A 19149-nucleotide genomic window follows, 5' to 3' on the forward strand; every position below is an offset into this window, starting at 1 on the left:
TCTCACTCTCAAAGACTTTGGGAAGGAGGACTCTTTCCAAATGTATCCCATATCTATCTCTGCCTCTCTCAAACTTTAGATTATCTCCACCAATCGACGATATTCCAAGGTGAGCCTCTTTCTATCTCGCATGGCTTTATCATAAAGAAAAATAAGGTTTCATTCAACCCTGACAAGAATCTAGATAATACTCTACTTTCTCCTATCCACTTGCTCTATTTTTGTTCAGATGAAAACCTCATAACAACTGACCTTTTACCTTTTACTGAAAATTCTTTTCTCATACTTATTTGTGGCATAAAAATGTCTCTACTGTGCCCTACACTCTTACATCTGAAGATTATTTTGTGACAATCTTCTTGCACATATTAAAGATGGATTTTGGGGAAGGACATTAATTATGGCAATCCTTCTTTTTATAGCTTAGCCAAGATTTTGTTTCTTGTTCGATAGTTGGTACTAATTTATTTGGTAATTGTGCGCTCGAGATTTTTTTTGCTTCTAATATTAATTAGAGAGAAAAGGGAGATTGCACAGAGGAATTGGTGGAACATCAAGCAATGAAACTGAGTTTATATAATCCAATCTCTTTCATTTCGTGGAGCATCAAACAATGGAATGACTTTGTTCTTCAGCAACCCATATTTCCTTTTGTATCCAATCTTATATTTATAAAAAATTGCATCAAGCAATGGAATGCCTCCTTTGATTTGTCCATTATTAAGTTCATGAAACCCACGGTGCATTCGAAAATTATCCGAATTGAGAATACCTACGTTTTTATTTCTATCACCACAGCCTTGTACATTGTTTTTGCCCATATTACATTTATAAGAACTATCACTCTTTTTTCCCATATTGGATCTTCTCAACGAATGTATTTTTTCCTTTAAAATAATTTTAAAATTTTCTCTTTTGTCACCCCGTGCATCGCACGGGTATGCAACTAGTTCTCCATAATTTCAAAAGCATTCTGAGATTTTGGATCCATAACCCAATGATCAACATGTTAGAGTATGATACATCTCAGCCGTTGGATCATGAGTAGTTAGTTTAGATTAGGCAGCCATTTGCTTATCTCTTCATAAGGTTGATTTGATCTTATCTTCTTATCTGTCTTGTTTATCTCTTAACTGCTTTATATAAGCACACATTGAGATCATTATAATTAACAGAGATTTAATCAAATCAATTACTCTTTACAACAATACCACATTCTACATAGGATTTTCGAGACACGTAATAAAAGATCATAATATTCAATTCAACTGTAAAAAAAAAACGAAAATGAAAAATAAAAAAAAATACCTTGGATGGGTGTAATCACATCATGCTCACTAGTATTCTCAGTATAAACAGGTTCTTCACTCTCACGTTTCGGTTCTTCAGCACGATTAGCTACAACACAAAAATCAAAATATTAAAAAAGATAGAAAAGAACAAAACCAAAAAACATTGCACTTGAGTTTACTGAGAGAAAAAAAACCTGGTCAGAAGCTATCAGAGGTACGACCATCTTCACTGCGCCCGGTAGAAATCGCACCACGAGGATGAACATCACCAACAACATAGTAGTTGTCACTACCACGACCAAAGATGAAATTCGGGAAGGGAGCTCCCCACAGCCATAAAATCACGAAACCACATATGATAATGGTCATTTCATAACCTTTCACGTAGCCAAGTCCAATGAGAAGTCCTTCAATAAAAAAATACACAAGTTTCTCAACCCACCAACCGTGCTTCTTAAGGACTGTTAGGCCTAAAATTGGTAACAGATACGGCAGTGACGAAAGAGTCGATCTGGCGGGCCCAAGGTGTTGACTTAAGAGTATTATGCCCTGCACAAGAGCTCACGAGGTCAGAAGACCAACCCAGAGTCGTTGCTCCGGACGGGCCCTTCGACACTGAAGTCAGTATGAGCATAATAGTAAAGCCAAAACTTGGAATTATAGCTTAGGAATCCGATCCCCCACCTTATCATGAGTGAAGGCTATTTATAGTGAGAGCACTGGGGTGGTTGAATTACTTAACCCCGGGACAGATGTCGGCCCATATGTGGACTTGATTTTACCTGCTCTTAGCAGATTACCAGGCTACCCCTGGGGCTGGTGTCAACTTCATGGTGGGCCCTTCGGGGGCCACATGTCGACAGCTAATTGGATGTGGCTTTTCATACCCCATCAAGGACCACTCGTGCGGGGGTAGGTGGAGGAAAACTGTCTGCGGAAAGCTTCCTTGGTTGACGATGTGTTGCATCTCAATATCTGATGATGTCCCTCGATATGGGACATGGTCATGCGTGAAGATATTTCGATGGGGAGGTTGTGGAGGTTTAACAGAACTTGTCGTTGGTGTCTTGCCTAGTTCGGGACGACCAGAAATATGAAGTGGAATAGTCTGGCCGGCCAAGCCCTCTGCACGGCTTGGGACGACCAGAAATAGGGAGTGAAATATTTTGGTCGGCCAAGCCTTCTACACGGCCTGGGACGACCAGAAATATGAAGTGAAATTCTCTGGCCGGCCAAGCCCTCTGCACGGCCTAGGACAACCAGAAACATGAAGTAAAATTCTCTGGCCGGCCAAGCCCTCTGCCCGGCCTGGGACGACCAGAAATATGAAGTTAAATTCTCTGGCCGGCAAAGCCCTCTGCACGACATGGGACGACCAGAAACATGTAGTGAAATATTTTGGCCGGCCAAGCCCTCTGCACTGCCTGGGACGATCAGAAACATGAAGTGGAATGTTCTGGCCGGCCAAGCCTTCTGCGCGGCCTGGGACGACCAGATTTTTGTTGTTTTGTGAAACGCGCCATATCCTGGCCAGCCTGGGACAACCAGATTTTTGTCGTTTTATGAACGCGCCATATCATGGCCAGCCTGGGACGACCAGATTTTTATCGTTTTATGCATGCGCCATTTCCTGGCCGGCTGAGACAACCAGATTTTTGTTGTTTTGTGCAACGAGCCATATTCTGGCCGGCCTGCCGGCCTCGGACGACCGAATTTTTATCGTTTTGTGAAACGCGTCATATCCTGGTCGGCTTGAGACGACCAGATTTTTGTCATTTTATGCACATGCCATATCCTGGCCGGCTTGAGACGACCAGATTTTTGTCGTTTTGTGCAACGAACCATATCCTGGCCGGCCTTGGACGACCAGATTTTTGTCGTTTTGTGAAACGCGCCATATCCTGGCCGGCTTGAGACGACCAGATTTTTGTCGTTTTATGCACGCGCCATATCCTGGCCGGCCTGGGATGACCAGATTTTTGTCGTTTTATGAACGCGCCATATCCTGGACGGCCTGGGACGACCAAATTTTTGTCGTTTTATGCACGCGCCATATCGTGGCCGGCTTGAGATGACCAGATTTTTGTCGTTTTGTGCAACGAGCCATATCCTAGCCGGCTTTAGACGCCATATCAAAGACTTGGACAATTTTCCATACACATGTTGTACACATATACATACAAAGTACATACATACACTATACACGTATGTATTATACGTATCCCTGTACGTATACATACGCGTCGCCTCGCGTTGTGTACCCTGCTTCATTAATGAGGGACACGTGGCGACCCTTGGCTCGCGAATGTGAACCGCCTCAAGCCTCCAAGGCTATAAGAAGCGGTAAGTTACCCATTCACTCTTCACTTTTCACTTTTACTTTCCCTCTGCCTCGCTTTTGTTCTGCCTATTCGGGTTTGTGATTAGCTTTGTGGTCGTGGTCGTTACTGAATTAGGAGCCTTTTTCTTCGAACCGGTAATCTTCTTTTTAGTGCGTCTTTCCTTTATTTGACTTTCTCCCTCTTTTTTTGTGCTCTTGATGTCCAGTAGTAGTTCTAGTTCTGAGTTGGACTCTAGATTGTCCTTAGGGGAATCCGCCTCTGCTAGCAGTTCAGGGTCAAGTTCGTCGGAGAGGACCAAATCTAATCCGACCAAGGTGCCCGGCCTGTACATGGCAGGGCATAGGGTGAGTGTAGTTGCCCTTGATGAGCTCGTGGATAGTGGGGATGAGGTGATTTTAGACTCAAACACCACCCCAGTCCGAGCAGATAGCCCTTACCGAGCAGAGGTGAGTGAGGGGAGTTATATTGCCGAGGCGTCCACCTCTTTCATTCCGGGGCGGGCTGCAGAGGTTATAGCTGAGGCTCGGATGGATGCCAATCCTCTGTACAATATTCAGGCCCTTTATGAGGAGAACATCCTTGATGAGTCCAAACTAGGAGAGATTAGGGATAGGTATTGCATTCCTGAGCGGTTCAGGTTGAGAGCGGCAATAGAGGGAGATAGGGCTAGCAACGACACTACCGATGTTTGTGTTTACGAGGAGGCCCTAAGGGCCGGACTTAGGTTCCCCCTACCCCCCCTTTTTTGCTGAGGTTCTCCGATATTAGGCCTGGCCCCAGCTCAGGTTGCGCCGAGCTCATGGAGGACGCTGGTCGGCTTTATGTACCTAGTCCGATGTCGTCTCCAAAGAAACTTGTCCATACCACTGTTCCGTATGTGCGTGCATTTGAAGAGGCATAAGGACGGAGGTTGGATCTATATCAGCCAGAGTCCTGAGGTGAAGATGATCATTGGCATCCCAACCGCCATACATAATTGGAAAAACAAGTTCCTCTATGTCGAGGACAGCCTACCAGGCCATGGCCGGTTCCTTTAAAATGGCCCACCACCGACACGTTTGTGCTAAGTCGCAAGCCGCTCCTAGAGGGCGAGGATAAGCTCACGTTTGCCCAAATATGTGAGGAGCTGCATCGAGAGGGTTGATTCATTGTGCGGAGTTCTCTAGCGAAGAGATCCTGGTCGGGCTCAGCATTAGTACTGCAACCCGGGCACGTAGGTGACTTTAGGCTAGCCTTATTCCTGAGATTTTTTTTTCTTTCGTCGTTACTGACGCCGGTTTTATTCCTGGTGAATTTCAGAGTTACAGAAGCAGTCCGCACTGGAGAAGGTGAGACAGAATGCCTTTGGTAGGGGCCAGAAAAGGAAGGCCCTCGAAACTTCCAGTCCGTTACCAGTCCAGGACACGACGCCCAAAGGGAATAAACCAACGGTGAAGATCATCGGCGCTTATGGCTGGGGAGCCGGATCTGGCCAGAATGTGGTCCTTGGCGTTGCTTCTCCCTCTACACGGCCCGGGGACAACGTTTTTCGCCCCAACTGGGGCGTTCAGAAGAACGACACCGGCCTAGGAGATAGCCGGGTCGCCAGAGAGATTATCACCAAGGGCTTGCTGAAGGAGGACAAGCTCAAGGTTATGAACGAGCCTCCGGGCACGGCCAAGGAGACTATGTTCTCTTCAATCTACCAGGTACTGATTTTAGTTTGGCTCCTACTTGTGCGCTGCATGTCCTGTTATTCATATCCTTTCCTTTTATTCGCAGATCGGATGTTACTATAATGACATCTGAGAGAAGAGCCGGGGCTTTTCCACAGTGATTACCCAATCTGAGGCTGAAATCGGCAAGCTAAAGCAGGAAGTCGAGGAGCTGAAAAGTTCCATTGATGAGAGGGATCAGGAGATCAGGAGGCTAAACGGTGAAATGGCCGCCCAAGGGGAGAAGGCCCTTGACGCCCTCAACAAGCAGAGAGAGAGGGCCCAAAAGAGGCAGAAGGAGGCCGTGCAAAAAAAGAAGACGAGCTCATCAACCTATCTACCGAGTCCTACAAGTTGGGATTCTCAGACTGCCTTGAGCAAGTCAAGGGGGCTAATCCAAATGTCATCCTGGACAGCATTATCCTGCCTGAGCCGGAGGCCGGGGGAGGGGACGAGCAGAGTGCCCTTCCAGTCGTGGATGCCCCGGAGACGAACGAGCCTCAGGTGAACGATAGTCGCAAGGATTCCTGATCTTTTTGTTTGGCTTGGCCCTCTGGGATAAATTCTTTTTGTTATGGCCCTCGGAGGCCCATTTTTTGTACATCTACCCATCTGGGCTTTCATGAATAGAGTGGTTATATTCTGTCATTTATTGCTTATGCTTGTGTCCATCTCGGCTTCAATTACACTAGTTAATTCTGGCTCTTCAGGCCACTGAAATAAAAAAGATTCAGTTTGTGGGCTTGGATCTTAGAGCAAAGGTTTTCCACCCTGTTTTGTTCCGACCAGAAGTGCCCTTCCGGTCTTACTGGAGATGAACCGAGGTGACCCAAGAGGCTTGTATCCAAGTTTATAGAACTTGGATTTTTATTGGAGGTTGGTTTTCTACCCTGGTTCGTTCCCGACCAGAAGTGCGCCTCCGGTCTTACTGGAGATGAACCGGGGTGACCCAATAGGCTTGTATCCGAGTTTATAGAACTCGAATTTTTATTGTTTGGTTTTCTACCCTGGTTCGTTCCCGACCAGAAGTGCGCCTCGGGTCTTACTGGAGACGAACCGGGGTGACCGAAGAGGCTTGTATTCATATAGAACTCGAATTTTTATCGTTTGATTTTCTACCCTGGTTCATTCCCGACCAGAAGTGCGCCTCCGGTCTTACTGGAGACGAACATGGGTGACCCAAGAGGCTTGTATCCGAGTTTGTAGAACTCAGATTTTTATTGTTTGGTTTTCTACCCTGGTTCATTCCTGACCAGAAGTGCACCTCCGGTCTTACTGGAGACGAACCGGGGTGACCCAAGAGGCTTGTATCCGAGTTTATAGAACTCGGATTTTTATTGTTTGGTTTTCTATCCTGGTTCGTTCCCGACCAGAAGTGCGCCTCCGGTCTTACTGGAGACGAAGCTGGGTGACCCAAGAGGCTTGTATAACCTGAGCGGAAAAACTCGGAGCTTGGAAAATCGGTAACCTTTTCATTTTCCAGAGATCCAAGCGTAATTACAATGGGATCCACTCCCGGGCCTTCGAAGGTGGTAGGCTATTGGTAGTATCTTCTAAGGTTTTTCGAGTTCCAGGCATGGGGCAGCAGGTGCTCGCCAAGTGTCTTCAGTTTGTAGCTTCCTGGGCGTATGATCTCTTTCACTCGGTACGGCCCCTCCCAGGTCGGGGAGAGTTTGCCTACCCTCTTTGGCTGAGAGACAGCAACCTTCCTCAGTACTAGATCGCCCGCGCGGTATTCTCTTGGGCGTATTTTCACGTCGTGGTAGTTGGATACTTTCTACTTGTAGGTCGCCACTCTGATACGGGATTTTTGTCGGATTTCTTCCAGCAAGTCTAAGTTCACATGGAGTCCGTCTCCTATGAGCTGTTCATTGAAGTTGGTGACTCTAGGAGATGGGACACCAACATCAACGGTAATTACTGCCTCAGTTCCGAAAGACAGGTTGAAGGGTGACTCCCCCGTCACGGCACGCGGGGTGGTACGATACACCCATAAGACATGGTAAAGTTCATCTGCCCACTGACCTGCTTTTTCATCCAATCTCTTCTTGATCCCCTGGAGCAGGATTCTGTTCGTAACTTCAGTCTGCCCATTCGTCTGAGGGTGCGCCACAGAAGTGAATCTTTGTTCGATTTTCAGATCCAAGCGCTTCACCTAAGGGAATTAAAAACAACGGATGCCCTTTCCACCGATCGAATAAAGAAGAAGATAAAAGCTTTGCCTCTATGTAGGCTACAATGCAAGTTAAAGCTCCAAGGATGCTCTCAAGAATAAACAAGTTTATGCCTAAACCAATCTCAAATGATTTTCTCAAATCAAGGCACAAGAGGTTGTTGAGAGAAATTACCCAAAATTAGTTCACAAATGATTTTCTAGGGGTTTTTTAAGTTGGACAATGTTCATCTCTTGTTTTAGACCCATTAGATGGGTATATATGGTGTCCCAACTCAATATGACCGTTTGGGGGGCAAAACAGTCAAAACTGGGACAAATAATCAACTAGCTGTTGGACCACAACGGCTATATTTTTTTGAACAAAAACATTTCTCGGAGTTCCGAACAAATTCTTCGAGTTCCAAGAATTCAAACAGAGCTTTTAATTTTAGAACCTGGATCATTTCTCGGAGCTCCGAGAATAATTCTCGGAGTTCCGAGACTGGATTTCCAACAAACAGTGTCCCATTTGAAAAATTCATATCTCATTCGTTTCTCATTAGATTTCGATGTTCTTATACTCTACGGATATGAGAAAAATGAGAGCTATCTGTTAAAAATATTTTCAAAAATATTTGAAAATATTTTAAACAAGTTTTGATAGGATTTAGTTGCTGGTCCAGGTTGTTGCTTCGGAACTCTGTTTTGTTCATTCTTGTGTTGAATGTCATATGGGTCCCAACATGTTGGTAAACCACCATGGCTATTCACTTATCCATTTAAGTCCTTAAAGGGTGTGTTAGTCTCTTTGAAAAATATATTTTTAGGGGTTTAAACAATGTGCCTTGACAAGAGAAAATGCAAGAGAGATAGGAATACATTCTACCCTTTCTATCACCCTCTTGAACTCTTCTTTTGAGCTATGATCTTCTATGGTTGAGCTTCCATGCTTGACATCTTCAAGTTGTGGTACAAGCTCCTTGGTCCTCCAGCTTTGGCCTTCATGATCTTCTCTGTCTGTTCAATGCTTGATATGGATGATGTTGAGCTTCTCCTTGGTAGATCCTCTAAGGTGTGGTTTGTCCAAGAATGCTCTAGCTCCTTTATCCATTGGTTGGTTTATCTTCAAGCATAGGCCAACAAGGTGTGTGCTAGTATGATTTAACTTGTGTAGGACCAGTCTAAAGCACAACACTCAAGGCAAATGATCAGTCCATAAACGACTAATCAATTTGCGTTTGTTAATCATCAAAAGACGATGATTGAATGAACCCATGGGGAACCCTTGGGCTTACAATCTCCCCCTTTTTTATGATGACAAACCAAATTGATTAGATATGTGGGAGGAACCTCTTATGAGGATTAGATAGACAGTTTAATCATTACTACTCCCCCTCAACATATGCATGAATTATATTTAACAAGTTATAATACAAGAATGCATATGATAATGGATCTAATCAATTATACAAATTCCCCCATTTTGGCACTAGCAAAAAGGAAGGATTAAGCATTTAAGCACCATTACATAAAGCATCAAAGATATTCAATGAGAATATGATGCTCCCCCTAACTTCTTATCATGAGTTACCAATTAAAATCAAAGTATAATCCAAAGTATATATGGCATGATAAGAGACAATCAACATAGGAAATGAATAATCACAAAATAAATCAAGCCTATGTTGGCAAAACAAAGAGACATTTTAATTTTAGCACAAATTTTTAGGGTTATATATAAATCCAATATAAATCTACCCTATGACCCGTAATAGATTAGCAAGTTAAAGCTTATATTTTACTTATAATGAAAGAAAACAAGCAAGTGTATAGTTTAGCATGATAAGCCCCCTTTTGTTTTTAAAATTTCTATTAGAATCTTATCATGAGATGATGTGGAGTAATAGACTCATCATGATAAGCAAGAATATATATTTTCAAGTTAAAAATATTTTCTTAAATTGTTATGCAAATAAATGGGCATTTGATCCTAATATGGTTAACTATTAGGATATATGACATGACGGCTAGCTTTATCATGGACACAAGGATAGCCAAGTAAAAATACACATGATAAGCACTCAAATTCATAGAAACTAAGATTAGCAATTTTAGTTTACTCCTATGAATGTATATCTAGAAGAATATACAATTTTTAGCACTATTAGTTGGGATATATTTGAATGGACAATGTGAGCATCTCACAATGATCCATGTGAACATAAAAATAGCAAAGATTAGCTCTCCCCCTTAGTATTTGTCATTGGCCTTAGGTAAACTTAAGGTTTAAGGCATGACATGACATAATAGGCCAAAGATATGACAATGGAATACTTGACCACCAAAACTTATTCTCGGAATAGATGACATCATATTAGATCATCCTAAGTCAAAAAGCCTAGAAGAATATGTCACTAAGACCTAGGCTATGGGCTTCTTGTCTTAAACTCTAAAACACACATAAAGCACAAGACAAGCCCGAACAACCCATGTGGAGCAATCATGCTCCAAATGAGAGTACTTATCATATGTGAGGTGATAACCATATTAGGAATCATATGATAAGTAACTAAGGACAAATTTACCTTTAAGCTTCCTCTTTGAAAATGAATCATGCAATGCATGAATCCAAAGGGATGTCCTTGCATAGACTCCAAAGGTTTTTGGATATATTTTCCAAAAGATATCAAGTTAAACTCAACCCTTGGGCTACAATGACACTTGCTCTCCAAGTGTCAGTTTATCATGATAAAATGATAGCCATAGTCTAGCTCATCATGATAAACAACCATAGCACAAAAAAATTTCAATCTTTGGCTCATGCTCCCCTAAATGTAATTTAATATTTTTCAAATTCACGCTTTACTTCCCTAAGTATGTAATATACATAACTAGCTAGGGAGATCACATATAAATGTATACCTATTCATGTTTGAGATGTTGGCACATGACCAATTTGTTAGATATTTTAATTAATGTGAATGTATCATCTCCCACTTAGAATCTAAGAAGGCTAAGGGTACCAATTGAGTGACTTTTAATATTAAGGTTTAACATCTCATATGTGTAGATATTATCAAACAATGGGTAATAACTATAGAATATGTATATACCAATTTGAGTTCAATTCTATAAGACTAAGACATAGTGAGAATGGTCAATAAAATACCATGTCTTAGAGAGACATCCATGATTCATGAAGGTGAGAGTATACCTTATGAGAAGATATGATCATCAAGGTTTCTATGGATAATCTACCATGTTTGGACACAAATGCATGACACATAATGTGCATGGTCCAAACATTACATCTACATCCACAACCACATGTAAAATGACAAGGCATTAGGCACAAGGTGCATAAGCCCATTAAAAACCAAAAATGTGTGGGAGGCACATGTTCCCATTACAATCTAATGTATACAACCACCTTACTGAATTTTAATTTTACTCAAGTGAGTAAATGCCCAAATATGATTCTAGATTTCTATGATATTTTCATTTCAAGTCATTCATTGAATCTAGATTCATGATTTAATTTTCCTATATAATATATATCTTTTTTATGAACTTAGGGAAAGATCTAAGGATTTTATAATATATATGTATCAAATAATGCAAACTACCTTGGACACATGTATTCCATTTATGAACTTTCATGACTACTTGAACAAAATACATATATCATATCTATACATATTAAGGTTCATCTTAGTCTTGAGATTATCCAATTAAAGCTCTTTGGAAATACACTAATTTTTAACCCATCTATGATTCTTTAGATTTGATGAAAATCATTAAGCTTGTAATAGAATGGGTTTTGATAGGAGAACTAGGTGCAAAGTAATAAACATGTTTGTTCACCTAAGGCACAAAAAGATGTCCAAGAAGGGATTTGAGTTGTTTTCTTAGACATGACATTTAATACCTTAGTTTTGCTAGAAATGATATATTAGAACAATTCAAGTACATAATTATCTAGCAAGTGCCGTATTTGTCCAAAATAAAGTTTAAATAATGATACTTTGGCATTTTTTCAAATTTTTATTCAAGTACAATTTCGATTGCCAAAAATTTTCATTTAAGTTCAAGTTTTTAAACCTATGGGTTTCATTTCTTTTGGTTTTGCTAGAATGATGTGATCATTTAACCTAACTCCTAGCAACTACCAAAAAAAAAAAGGTTCAAGTTTTGAAGATGTACTTGAAGCTTTAATTTGAACACATGGGCAAGAGGTGTGGTTGAATATTCTATAAGCACAATTTATGGTTTTCACATTGAATGCTTTATTGTGGTTGTCATGTGGATGAATGACATATTCTAAGTGCATGATGATTTTTAAGTATATGTGGGCACTTAAACTAGGAAACTCAAAATGATATTCAATTAGGCTCATCATATCAAAGTCTCAAATTAATTACATTTAAGCATATAGACTTTGAATTTTAAGGTGATATATAGATATATGTTAAGCAAATATGAGCATATGATATCTATATACACATGTTTTGAAAAGATTTTCAATTTTAGGCACAACATGTATTGATACAAAAAAAAATTAAACAAGAATAAGCACATTGTATCAACAAATATATTTTTAAATGATATTCAATTAAAGCACATCCCCTAATCTAAAATTAACATAATATAGATCATGTTAGGGGTTTTGGAACCCAAACCATCTTGGTTCCAAGCAAGTTTGTCCTAGGTGATAAGTCATTTTTAACCCAAACAAACTTACTACTTTTTACATGTTTAAATGTACATTTAAACTTGTAATGTCCAAATCTACCACAATAGTCACAAGATGCATAAGAGTAGGTAGATGGACGGGATGAACATGATGAATTACAAGAGTGATCATTATGGTAATTGAATTTTACATTCTCTTGTAACTTATGATTTTTCAACCTTAATGTTTCATTTTTTATTATCAAATCATTGATTTTCATTTTGTAGTTGATTGATTCAAGAGATGGAAACATTTTTATCTTTTCTTCTTCTTCTTTAAGGAGTTGGTTTTCTTCTCTTAGTGATACAATAGTTTCACTTAATTCAATACAATTATTTTTAAGCATTTCATTTTCTTCACTAAGATGTGCATGATCTTTTTCTACTTCCCTAAACTCCTTATTAATACTAGCTAAATTATTTTTCAAGTTTGAATTCTTAGCTAGTTGATCCTCAAGTTTCTTATTCAAATCTTGAAAAGCACAATGTAGTTCTTCAAATGTGAAATCAATATTTTTCAATGCATTTTCATTAGACTTCTCAATTATTCCATTTAAGCATAGGATTTCACTTTGACAAGATTTTTCAAGTTTGTTTAAAATCTCTTTAGCATTAGTACATGAGGATGCATTCTCATAAATGTGTGGTGGTAATGCACAACATGTTGCAATTAGGGCTTTTGTATTTAGTAAAGATAATTTTTTATTATATTCATTTAATCCTTTAGATTTAGCATTTAAAATAAATCCATTTTCAATTATCTTTACCATATCTTTATCTAGACCTTTTAAGTATGTCTTTATATGGATCAACCATGATCCATAATCTGAACCATCCAAAATAGGTAATCTAGATCCCATCTTTTAAGTAGCCAAAAAAATTTAATCTTTTAACTCTTAACCGGTTAGGGTCTTAATCAAGAGCCCAAGCTTTGATACCAATTGAAATCCAAGTAGTGACTTAGTTTGGCAACCTAGAGGGGGGTGAATAGGATATTTATAAAACCTTTACCTTTTAAAAACTTTTCCTAAGATTTCACCCAAGACTTATCTATTGTTTAATTAAGTTTGAAATAGTTGAAGTTAAACAATATTACAAATTAATATAAGTTCAAAATCCTTGTTGATTAGCAAACTTAATTAGGTAATTTTAATAGCCTAGTTAGCAAGGTTAAGATATTTAGGTTGATTATCAATGCTAACTACTGTAGACCCCGATCCGAGAGAGGCGGGGACGAGCCCCCACACGCTAGTCTCAGGATCATCCACGTAAATGGAGAGCTCTACCAAGGAACTCTCGAAAGAAGTGCCTCTCACAGTACGAGTGACGATATAAGGTGAGATACCTCTCGATTCGGGGACTAGCCCAGATTCGAGGCGTACCTTAAACAAAGAAGAGTCGTCATCCAAGGAAATGGGCCCTAGATCCCATACTATGCTCTGTTGCAACGGATAACCAGAGATATAAAAGAAGGTTCGTGCCTGGTTACGAATTTGGAAGGTCCGAAGAGCACCTCATCCGCCCAAGTGCAAACACCTGGTCTCTTATGCCATTTACTTATTGATTTTGAAGAGTTTTGGGCGAAAGTCATATGAAATGAGAACGAATATCTCCGAGAAGGCGTCTATCTAATCATGCATGTCTCAGAGATGATTAATAAACATACATAAAAGAAACGAAAGAAGTGTCACCTGAGAATAACTAGGTTATGAGTGTCATACCTAATTGGTGTCTAAGTTCTGGTGTACAAACACATGCATGCTACAGCTAAAGGTATAGGATATGTACATGAAAGTAAGAAAACACAGCAAAACAACTCTATACATGACTGAACAAGACAAATCATAAAACTCTAATGCAGGACTTGACTCAGACCAAGATGGCCATCCATCCCAGCTGCTCTACGTATCCCGGCCTTGGGAAGAATCGGAGTCAACGTAGTTCGATGACCTATTCTAAACTCCAATGCCTAACCATCTAGAACCGCTATCCTAGACTCGATTGATTTTTAAAGCTTTTTTGTACAATTGCTTAAGTTCATGTGAATTGTAATTTTTAGGACTCTCTATATACCCAAACTAATGCAAGTTGATTAGCCTTAAGCTAATGCAAGTGGGCCCTATATCCTATGTGTATCTAGACTGTTCAACCTAATGAAAATCATGGGCTGACTATATGCTTCCTAGTCTAGCCATCGGTTCGACTAAATTTCTAACCAATCGACTTAAGGCCTCCTAACTCTAAGGACACTCACACGACAGGACACACCATATCAATACAAATCAGGACAGCCTCCTAATTCTAAACACCCTAAACAGCTAGGACAAACTCCTAATTCTAGGGGAAGATCTTTTTCGAATAAAATGTTTATTTTGAAAGGTTTGGCTGACTTGGGATGTGGATCGCAAGCTGCACTACGTACCCTGTGGAAAGGGATCAAGCCAACGTAGTTCGGAACTGAATTTCCCAACTACTCCTAATGACTCAAGATTTTTAAGATTTTTAGTTTTTAGATGCTTTTTTGGAATTTTTGACACAAGATGACAGAATCCTATCATCATAAGGGCAGGACTGACTCCTGATATCCCGCAAAGGTTGGACAGCATCCTATGCTTTGCGGGGGAATGAACAGAATAACAACTCTGCAAGGGTTGGACAGCATCCTATACCTTGCAAGAACTGGATGAAAATCACATGATTTGATGAGAGGTTGGACAGAATCATAACCCCTATGATGATAGGACTGACTCCTGAAAGAATGACTGACTCTTCAGCTAAGGACAGACTCGTATTCTAAAAGACTGACTCTCAAACAAATGACTCTAAGAGAGGTGCTAATGAGACATGGCATGTCTCCTAGGGATGGACTCACTAATGAGACAAAGCTTGTCTCTAAAGGATAGAACATTCTCTGTATGAGACATAGCCTGTCTCTCTAAATGGGTATGACTATCTGCTGAGACGTAACTTGTCTCCCTAAAGGGTAGGCTCAAGATATCTCTTTCATTGCCCTTGCAATGAAAGAGGGGATCTAATATCTAGGGGACACATATCTAAAAGACTAGGCAAGTCTTTTAAATAAAAGAGGGGAGTACTACTTGGCCTGAGCAAGTCCCCTAAGAATGGGCTTGGGCTAACTCGCCTTTGCAATGATAAAATGATCTAATCTAAAAAGGCCTACTCTAATTGAATTAACTGAGCCAACGTATCGAATGAAAGGCACCAATAATATAATAAATTGAAATCATGCCTGCATAGGTAACAGACATAAGTCATATGTAATTAGTCAAGCTCTACTAACAATCTCTATCTAATAATATAACTTGAAATGTTGAAAGAATGAGACAAAAAAGAATATCTACAAGGTACATAACCTTGGAATAAGCCTTAGAATAAGCCAAGCTAAAGAAAATTATTCTCATTAAACTAATTTCAACAAATTATTTCTCTCTTTTGATTAAAGAGGCTTTGAGAATTATAACTACCTAAACAATAGAAAAATAAGATGGGTTTGCGGAATTCTCAAGTCATAATAGAGTCAGTATCAACAGCTTCTCTTTTATGGCCTTTAGGATTTATCCTAAATTTGCCCAAGACTTCCCCAAAGATCTAATGGCAAATAGAATTTTTCACCACAAATAATAGCAACAGATTATAAAACCTGAATTAACCCCAAACAGCACTATTAATATATAAAAAAAAAACTAAAGAAAGAGAGAAATGTATATTACTAAAACAATAGTGGAATAAAGGCTGTCATTATCAAAATAGAGAAGTGGCTGCCATTATCAAAAGAGTGTGGGGTATTATTATAAAGATGAGGGGACTGACATCTTTCCAATAATTGCACATAAAGTTCGTGGGATGAGTTAAGGAAAAACAACAGGAAAACCACCACATGGCAATAATAGCATTATTGACAAAAACCAAAACCTGCAGCAAATGAGAAAACTTCCCATAATGAAGTAGTTTCAGTATAATTAGCATCAACTGATATAGTAAAACTCAAAATTTTCCAGTAAATAATACCAATGAGCCCACAAATGCTCAGACACATTCTAAAAAAAAATGAAGTCATGAAGTATAATCATATTCCAATAGTAAACATTGGACTCTAAAAAAAAGTCTCATAAAAAGAAATGTAAGTGCTATCTAATTTTAATGAAAACAACTATTTCTAGACTTTAACAAACGCTATACAATGCGAACATCATTAAGACAGACTCATATCTGAACATGTAATTCTTTTCTTAAAAAAAATGACATTTAGTTTGTTAAAAAAAATCAATTCTCATCTATAATGCTTGAAATGGACCAAGGGATGGGGGCTATCATGACTTGGCAACTAAAGAAAAGGCTGAATTATACAAGCGGTGTTGTAAACTGTTATATAAAAAAAATTGAACCATACTAGTGATAAAGTAAACTGTTATGAGGAAAACTGAACCACACAAGTGGTGATACAGACAGTTAAGAGGAAAAACTGAACCATACAAATAACAGTGTAAACTCTTATGGAGAAAACTAAACCATACAAGTGACAGTGTAAACTGTTATGAGTGAAACCAAACCATACAAGTGAGAGTGTAAACTGTTATGAGTAAAACTGAACCATACAAGTAGTGATACAAACAGTTAAGAGGAAAACTGAAACATACAAGTGATGATACAAACAGTTAAGAGGAAAACTGAAACATACAAGTGACAGTGTAACTGTTATGAGTAAAACTGAACCACACAAGTAGTGATACAAACAGTTAAGAGGAAAACTGAAACATACAAGTGATGATACAAACAGTTAAGAGGAAAACTGAAACATACAAGTGACAGTATAAACTGTTATGGGGAAAACTGAACCATACAAGTGAAAGTGTAAATGCTAATAGAGTGGGCTAAACTTTATACCTGTTGGTGTAAACACTCAAGGGATGGACAAAACTATATGCACTTGCTAATAGATGCATAGCTAGACTGTGAATATAGAAGTACTAATTTTATGAGCACACAGAAAATGAACTTGACCGTATCTGGATAGATTGATTTCAAAACAGATGAGCATACAAAATATGAGCTGGACTGTGAATAAAAGTAGTGATTCTATAAATTCACAGAACATGACCTGGACTACCAATGAATGTGCTGATTTCATAAGCACTCATACTAGGAATTGAACTTTGTGTAACCCGTAGTGTTAAAGGTGAAGATGAAAACTGATTTTAGATAATTTGTAGTGTTACAAGTGAAGTGAAGAACCAACTTTGGGCAACTTGTAGTGCCACAGGTGATGCAAGAAACAGAACTGGTGTAACCATATTATATTATATGCATGACCCGAATTTTTCTCTAGTTGCTGAAACATTGCCAAAGTAATAAATGCCAACAGGAAAGATCAGTTATAATGTGAGCATTAAACATATCCCAATAAACTGAATAAGTACCAGTACAAGTATACCGTAAACACTTAATGATAAGCTACTATAAATAATCTATAATAAAATAATTCAATGAACCTTTAACTATTGATTTCTTCAATAAAATCCTCAAGGCAATGCATTTGACAGATAATAGCAAAGATTATTAAATGCACTGCATTCAAATCACTAAATTATATCATAGAGTACTCATTAAAAATAATTCATTAGGTAGCAAAAATAAGAGAGTCTTTAACTGAGCACAATTACAGTTTTTAGCAAAGATTATTCATTGGATTTGAGAAGTAAAGAAGAATCACATTACAGCCACTAACACATATACGCATATTCACACACATATAAACCTGCACATACATATACGCAGTCATGTACAAGACCACACACACACACACACACACACACACACACATATATATATATACATATATATATATATATATATATATCAGACACATTTTAAAGGTCTATCTCTACCATCAAAATTACAATTTATGAACTGGCCACAACTCAAAAGATGATTACTAACGAATTTCAAATGGAGATGATAAATCTGTACAGATCTTACATCCAGTCTCATTATGAACACAAGCAAGCAAATAAAAAGAAATTGAATTATAAAACACTATGCACAAAACTTGAAATCTGAATTTCGAGAGATAAATTGAAAGAAACTTAGAGATCACTGAACTTAGAATCTATTTTAAATCTGAATCACTTGACGAATTTTAAATGCTCAAAATCCAAATCAAATCTTCTCGAATCAGTCCAAACATCAAACATATGAAAAAAAAATGTTTAAGCCTACAAACACTTGAAGAGTTTTTCTTGATCTACATACAATCATAATGATTCAAAATTGCATAACTTCTCTGAGACTAAAAAAAATGATTCCAATCAGATGAAGCTGATCGTCCACATTATCAACAGAATTATATTAAAGAGGATAATAAAAAAAAAACTTTCAATTACCACTTTGCAAATCTTTATCAAAGAAATTTTAAATTCATTTTTGTAATCTTGTTGAGGCTAAAGGAAATCATAAGACAAACAGAGGCTCAAAAGATTCAAGAGAAAACTTAAGATTAAGCAAAGAAACAAATTAACAAAAATACCCGAAGAATACTTTTTCAATTAACAGGATCTCCTCCAAACAATTATGCTAAGCTCGAAATCAATGATTCATTCGCCAATAGAATCATAAATCAGATCAAAACTCCTTCATATTTCTTAGATCTAAGAGTTTTCAAATGACTTTTTTCTTTTTTTTTCTTTTTTTTAAAAAAAAAATCTGAGTATTATAACATCTCACTAAAGCTATATGGAAAATTAAAACAATCTTAATTCCAACCTATCATCTTTTCCAAACAACGATTCCACAAAGATCAAAATCATTAACTGCAAATAATCTTTCATACATTCTCATGTACAGAGATCTATGCTAACACAAATTTATCAGCATATTCAACATCATTAACAAGAGATTTGAACATTGAAATGAATTTT

At 38.4% G+C, this 19149-nt stretch overlaps 1 long non-coding RNA gene across 2 annotated transcripts in view; it reads right to left on the minus strand.

The window, feature by feature from the left end:
- LOC143887444 (uncharacterized) overlaps positions 1–19149 on the minus strand; it is a 35079-nt gene that overhangs the window by 15543 nt on the left and 387 nt on the right. The window contains exons 2-3 of one of the 2 annotated variants that reach the window (XR_013254185.1): positions 1487–1841; positions 1309–1398 (exon numbers count right to left, since the gene is read on the minus strand). The exons of the other annotated variant lie outside the window; for it this stretch is intronic. This is a non-coding gene — a long non-coding RNA (uncharacterized LOC143887444). The remainder of the gene's footprint in view (positions 1–1308; positions 1399–1486; positions 1842–19149) is intronic. 2 annotated transcript variants of the gene reach the window in all.

The sequence above is a fragment of the Tasmannia lanceolata genome, unplaced genomic scaffold, assembly GCF_043159265.1.
Source record: "Tasmannia lanceolata isolate RefF3 unplaced genomic scaffold, GAP_Taslan_0.1 ptg000012l, whole genome shotgun sequence".
Taxonomy (NCBI): Eukaryota; Viridiplantae; Streptophyta; class Magnoliopsida; order Canellales; family Winteraceae; genus Tasmannia; species Tasmannia lanceolata.